Source organism: Arachis ipaensis, chromosome B09 (genome assembly GCF_000816755.2).
Source record: "Arachis ipaensis cultivar K30076 chromosome B09, Araip1.1, whole genome shotgun sequence".
Classification (NCBI taxonomy): Eukaryota; Viridiplantae; Streptophyta; class Magnoliopsida; order Fabales; family Fabaceae; genus Arachis; species Arachis ipaensis.
The window spans coordinates 111,511,805-111,518,952 of record NC_029793.2 but is presented as its reverse complement, the minus strand read 5'-3'; positions in this window follow the sequence as shown (position 1 = coordinate 111,518,952).

The window sequence follows — 7,148 nt, the reverse complement described above, 5'->3', positions numbered from 1 at the left end:
TGAAGGACCAAGCACCTCACAGACTAGAGGAACATCCACTTCCCAAACCTCAAGGTTGTTGAGTTCTAATCTTAGCCTTAACTCTGTGATAACTGTTCTTATTTTAATTTTACCTTAGGAGTCATATAATAGTAATTAGTATCTATTTTGATTTTATCTCCAATTAAGCTATAGTTTATTTTTCTCATCATCATTAAACATGAATAAAATAGTAGATCTTTTGAATAAGAAGCAATAAAATTTCGAGTTTAAATAAAACAAATTCTAATTGGTTAAATGTGGTGGCAATGCTTTCTGTCTTCTGAATGAATGCTTGAACAGTGCATATGTCTTTTGAATTTGTTGTTTAAGACTGTTAAATATGTTGGCTCTTGAAAGAATAATGAACATGAGACATGTTATTGATAATCTGAAAAATCATAAAAATGATTCTTGAAGCAAGAAAAAGCAGCAAAGAACAAAGCTTGCAAAAAAAAAGAAAAAAAAAAAAAGAAGCAAGCAGAAAAAGCCAATAACCCTTAAAACCAAAAGGCAAGGGCAATTAAAAAGGATCCCAAGGCTTTGAGCATCAGTGGATAGGAGGGCCTAAAGGACTGAAATCCTGGTCTAAGCGGCTAAACCAAGCTGTCCCTAACCATGTGCTTGTGGCGTGCAGGTGTCAAGTGAAAACTTGAGACTGAGCGGTTAAAGTCAAGGTCCAAAGCAAAAAGAAGAGTGTTCTTAAGAACTCTGGACACCTCTAATTGGGGACTTTAGCAAAGCTGAGTCACAATCTGAAAAGGTTCACCCAGTTATGTGTCTGTGGCATTTATGTATCCGGTAGTAATACTGGAAAACAAAGTGCTTAGGGCCACGGCCAAGACTCATAAAGAAGCTGTGTTCAAGAATCATCACACTGAACTAAGAGAATCAATAACACTATCTGAATTCTGAGTTCCTATAGATGCCAATCACTCTGAGCTTCAATGGATAAAGTGAGATGCCAAAACTGTTCAGAAGCAAAAAGCTACTAGTCCCGCTCATCTAATTAGAATCTGAGCTTCAATCAAAAACTCTGAGATATTATTGCTTCTCAACCTATTAGTCTTCTATTTTATTTGTCTAGTTGCTTGAGGACAAGCAACAGTTTAAGTTTGGTGTTGTGATGAGCGGATATTTTATACGCTTTTTGGGGATAATTTCATATAGTTTAGAGTATGTTTTAGTTAGTTTTTAGTCTATTTCTAGTGGTTTTTAGGAAAAATTCATATTTCTGGATTTTACTATGAGTTTTGTGTTTTTCTGTAATTTCAGGTATTTTTCTGGCTGAAATTGAAGGAGCTGAGCAAAAATCTGATTCAGGCTGAAAAAGGACTGCTGATGCTGTTGGATTCTGACCTCCCTGCACTCAAAGTGGATTTTCTGGAGCTACAAAACTCGAAATGGCATGCTTCCAATTGCGTTGGAAAGTAGACATCCAAGGCTTTCCAGAAATGTATAATAGTCCATACTTTGCACAAGGATAGACGACGTAAATCGGCGTTCAACGCCAGTTCTTTGCCCAATTCTGGCGTCCAGCGCCAGAAAAGGATAAAAAACTGGAGTTGAACGCCCAAACTGGCATAAAAACTGGCGTTCAACTCCACAAATGGCCTCTGCACGAAATCTCAGCCCCAGCACCCACCAACACACAGCTTGCCATAGGAGGACGTGCGTGCGTGAATCAGAAGACAGAGGAAAGCAGAGATTCAGAAGACAAAGCATCTCCAAATCTCCAACATATTCTCCATCACTGCATAACAAGTAACCTTTAATCCATGCTCTATTGTTTAATTGCAATTCAACTGATAAATATAATTGAATTCCTGACTAAGATTTACAAGATAACCATAGATTGCTTCAAACCAACAATCTCTGTGGGATTCGACCCTTACTTACGTAAGGTATTACTTGGACGACCCAGTGCACTTGCTGGTCATATGTGCGAAGTTGTAAGAGAGTAATGTGAACAGTAACATTACAATTTCGTGCACCAGTAAGCATACTTGAGGTGAGGTGAAAGGGGCTTCAACTCTATTTTCAGCTCATGGCTTGGCACTTGATCATCCGGAACCATTGGAGGTGGCAAGGTGTCTTCAGTATGCTCAGAGGGCTTCCCCACACTTGCACCTTGCTCCATGTTCTTCTCTTCTATTGCCTCTTGGTGAATTTCAGCCACAGTCTCATCAATAATATCACACTGGAAGATGGAGTGGTCTTCCGGTGGATGCTTCATAGCTTCATCAAGGTTGAAGCTCACTGCTCTTCCATCTATCTCAAAAGAATAGATACCCGAGAAGGCATCCAATTTAAACCGCGATGTCTTCAAAAATGGCCTTCCAAGCAAGATGGATGAGGGTCTTCCTGAGTCATTAGGGGGCATCTCTAAAATATAGAAGTCAATAGGAAATGTCAACCCCTTAATGCTCACCAAGACATCTTTTGCAATGCCGACCACTGAGATTATGCTCTTATCTGCCAAAACAAAATGTGCTGCCAATCTTTTCAAGGATGGGAGCCTCAAAGCATCATATACAGATAATGGCATAATAGTAACACATGCACCTAAATTACACATGCAGTCACAAAATTGTATACCCCCTATAGTACAAGTAACCATGCAAGGACCGGGATCACCACATTTCTCCGGTATAGCACCCATTAAAGCAGAAATAGAGCTACCTAAAGGAATAGTTTCTAAATCATGTATCTTATCCTTATTCATGCACAAATCTTTTAGAAACTTAGCATACTTAGGATCCTAGCGAATAGCATCAAAAAGGGGAATAGTTACGTCAACCTTTTTGAAGATCTCCACCATCTTAGGATCTAGCTCTACTTGCTTCTTAGTCCTCCTTGCAAGGTGTGGGAAAGGAATAGGAATGGCTTCTCTCACAACATCATCTTCCTTAGATACTCCATTCCTTGGTTGAACAACTTTTTCTTCAACCGCATCTTATACCTCATCCTCTTCTTCCATGTCTTCTACCTCAACAACATCTTCAACTTGAATGTCTTCTCTTAAGCTTGGCTCCTCAGGACTCCTCTCTTGCAATGTAGTTCCGGACTTCAAAGTGATGGCATTGATTCCACCCTTGGGGTTAGGTAAAGGTTGAGAGGGAAGTGCACTAGAGCTTGAAGGTTGATTGGTGAGGGTAGAGGGTGGTTCCATACAGGTTATGAGAGCTTGTAGAGTAGAGGTAAGACCGGTGAAGCTAGAGGTAAGAGAATTCTGAAGCTCTTTTTGTCCTTGAAGGATAGAACGGAGTGTTTCATCTTGGTTGGAGGAAGAAGGAGGGTAGGTGATTTGAGGGGCTTGTGGTTGGTTGTGTTCAGGTCCTTGAGCTTGTCTTTAGTGAGGTGTCTGGTTTTATTGATACCAGTTCTGTTGATAGTTGTTGATTTGAGGGGCTTGTGGTTGGTTGTGTTTAGGTCCTTGGTTTTGCTGTTGATATGGAGGGTTTTATTGATACCGATTCTGTTGATAGTTGTTGTTCCACCTTTGATTTCCACCATCGTCTCTGCCTCCTTGGTTGTAGTTGTCCCTCCATCCTTGGTTGGAATTGTCTTGTCAACCTTGATTGTAGTTACCACCTTGTTTATAATTACCGCCTTGTTGATAGTACCCTTGATTCAGACGGTTGTAGTAAGCATTAGTAGCCGCCAAGGTGTTGTCTTCTTGGAGTTGTGGGCATTCATCAGTATAGTGAGAATAGCAAGCGCATATTCCACACACTCTCTGAGGGACCAACTATTGACATGGTTACTGTGGAGGAGGCTGAGGTTGTTGTTAATTAAGCTGGAGCTGCTTGAGTATATTGGTCATCTCTCCTAGAGTCTTGGTGAGAGAAGCAGTCTCACTACTAGAGGAAACTTCCGCAATAGCCTTGGGATGATTGTTCCTGTGCCTTGTATTTTGGGTAGATTCAGCTAGATCGGTGATCAGTTGCCACGCTTCTGTCACCGTCTTGTACTTTGTCAGAGAGCCATTACTCACCGCATCTAAGGTGGTCTTGCCTTGAGGCTTCATTCCTTGGTAGAAATAGCTAATCAACACCAACTGGTCAATCTTGTGATATGGACACGAGTCAAGGAGATTTCCTGAAGCATTCCCAATACTCGTATAGAGTCTCTGATTCACCTTGGATGATGCAGGGAATTTCCTTCTGCATTCTATCTGTAATCTCTGCTGGAAAGAACTTGTCCAGGAATTCCCTTCTGAGCAAATCCCAATTAGTAACAACAGCTTCTGGTTGAGTGTAGAACCACTCCCTTGTCTTTCCTTCAAGAGAAAATGGGAAGGCATATAACCAAATGGTAATCTCATCCGCACCATGCCACCTAGTAGTTGAGCAAGCTGTTTGAAAATCTCTAAAGTGCTTTATAGGCTCTTGAGCAGGTAAGCCATGAAACTTAGGAAGCAGATTGATCAAAGCGGTCTTGAGTTCAAAATCCGCAGCCAAATTCGGATGACGCACTTGATATGGTTGCAGTGTAAAGTCCGGAGCTCCTGCTTCCTGGAGAGTAATCCTTCTAGGCTCCGCCATAGTACCTGCACTTAAATCAACAGAAGAAGTGTCAATAGAATCAGTAGAAGAGGGATTAGCTTCTTCCTCGAATGACGCTTCAGACTCAACCTCAGATAAGACTGGTGAATTGGTAGAAACCCCTTCACCACCCTCAGAGGCTAACCGACGCCGAGCTCGCCTTATACGTGAAATAGCCTTATACGTGAAATAGCCTTTTCAATCTCAGGATCAAATGCGGCTAAGCTCGGATTCGATAACGAACACGTCATTCAATGAAAGAAATATAGAGCTCATGGTAATAAAATATATTAAAGAAATTTAATAATAAAACTACTAATAAACAGAAACACACAAATAAAAATAAAAATAAAAAATACAATTATGTAAGTATAAAAATATTTACACCAACCAATAATTTATCACACTGTTGCAACTCCCCGGCAACGGCGCCAAAAATTGACGGGTGGAAAAATGCCGGTTAAGAATTTCTAAAAATTATATTTTCTAAACTGCATTGTGAGTACAATCTTAACCGACGAAATTTCCACTATCAATTTAATTTGTGTCACAATTAAAATTAAATAACTTGGAGTAGAATTCCCAGGTCATTTCCCAAAGAGTTGACACAAGGTGCAATTTATTGGTTAGGAATTTTCCGAGAAGTTTTTGAAGTTTGAGAACAGAAAATTAAATGGCTAGGAATTAAAGCGATGAATGATAACAAGAAGTGTTGTGTATTTAAATAAAATGCCTTGGCTAGGAGAAAATTAATTGGAGTTTCTATCCTTGTTGATTTTCTCAAGTATAATAGTAAAAGGTTATTGCTTCCACTTAGTTTTCCTCTAACTAATAAAGGAAAGTCAAGTAGGTGACACTAACTCTAATTCACAAGTCCTAATCACTTCACCGGGAAGGATTAGAGTTAGTGAAAATTGAGTTAACCAGCAATTTCTAATTACAAATTAATACTTGAGTATTCCAACTCAAGGGTTTCCTATTAATCAACTCCAAAGCCAAGTTGGGAGCTCTACTCCATTAACATGAATTCCATTTTCACAAACATGGAAAGGGAGTAGATAGAAAACATGGTAATTAAAATTAAATTAATAAAAACAAATTTGGAGCTGATAATTAATTGAAAGAAATCAAACGAGTAATGGAATTAAATATAAAAATAGTTCATTGCATTAATAAATTCAAAATTAACAATATCCAAATATGACCACAGGCAATTAAATGGAAAACAAAAGAGTAGAGTGATAGAAAGGCAAACGATAATGAAGAAGACTTCAATCGAAGGTAATAGCAGCTCTCTCAATATCCAATCCAAAAGCAAAAGCTAAAAAATCTAAGAACCCAAGAAGAAGTCGTGTTTTCTCTCTAAGATTCAAAACTAAAACTAAAACTAAGTGAAAGTGAATGTGTGTCTTGAGTCTCAGCTAACCCCTCCCTCTAGTCTGTGTTTTTTGAGCTTGAAACTGGGTCTAAAATCAGCCCAAAATCATCCCCTGCGAGTTCTGAATAGTGCAGCACGTGATGCTCTGTCATGCGTACGCGTCGGTCAAGCGTACGCGTCGCTGGTCACGCGTACGCGTCAGTCACGCGTACGCATCACTGTAAAATGCTCCAAGTCACGCACACGCGTCAGCCATGCGTGTGCGTCGCTGCTCGCTTCTCAGGTCCTTAGTTTCTTGTGTTCCTTCTACTTTAAGATGCTTTCTCTTCATCCTTCAAGCTATTCATGCCCTGTAAACCTGAAAACACTTCACAAAACACATCACGGCATCGAATGGTAATAAAGGAGAATTAAAAATTGACAATTTAAAGGCTTAGGAAGCAAGTTTTCAATCATGGAACAAAATTAGGAAGGATTTCTAAAACCATGCATTTTGTATGAATAAATGTGCGAATAATTAATAAAATCCACTCAATTTAGCACAAGATAAACCATAAAATAGTGGTTTATCAGTTACAGCGGTGGCCTCCATCACTGTCGTAGCCTCATTCCTCTTCTTTTCTCTGTCGATCTAGCCTCCTTCTCTGTGACCGTCGTTGTCGTTGCCACCCCTTTCTGCATCTTTTGTCGCCCTTTCCTTCTGCACTGTCGTTTTCTTCTTCTCTGCGATGTCGACCGCCTTTTTCTTTCTTTGTCGTTCTTTATCGTCGTTTTCTTTTTTGACCGTCGTTTTCTTTCTTTGTCGCCACCCTCTTCTCTGTGATCGTCGTTTTCTTTCTTTCTTTCTTTACCGTCCAACTACTCCCCCTACCAGGAATTACAGCTCTGTGTCTTCTCTTGTTTTAAATTTTTGTATAACAAATATGAACAAACTAACATATACATGAGGACAGCTGTAATAAAACAAATTTGAATTTGAATTAAAATGTCGCCCATTTACTTTGTCTACATATCTTTACTTTTTTATTATTTTATTGATTTTTATTATTTTACCACTTGTCATATAATGAAGACTAACACTTGTCTGCTATAAAATACGCCACTTGTCAGCCAATTAATTATCTACTACATTCTTATTATATATTAATAGATAGATAGATAAATAGATAGATAAGAATAATATATATAATATAATAATAAAGAGG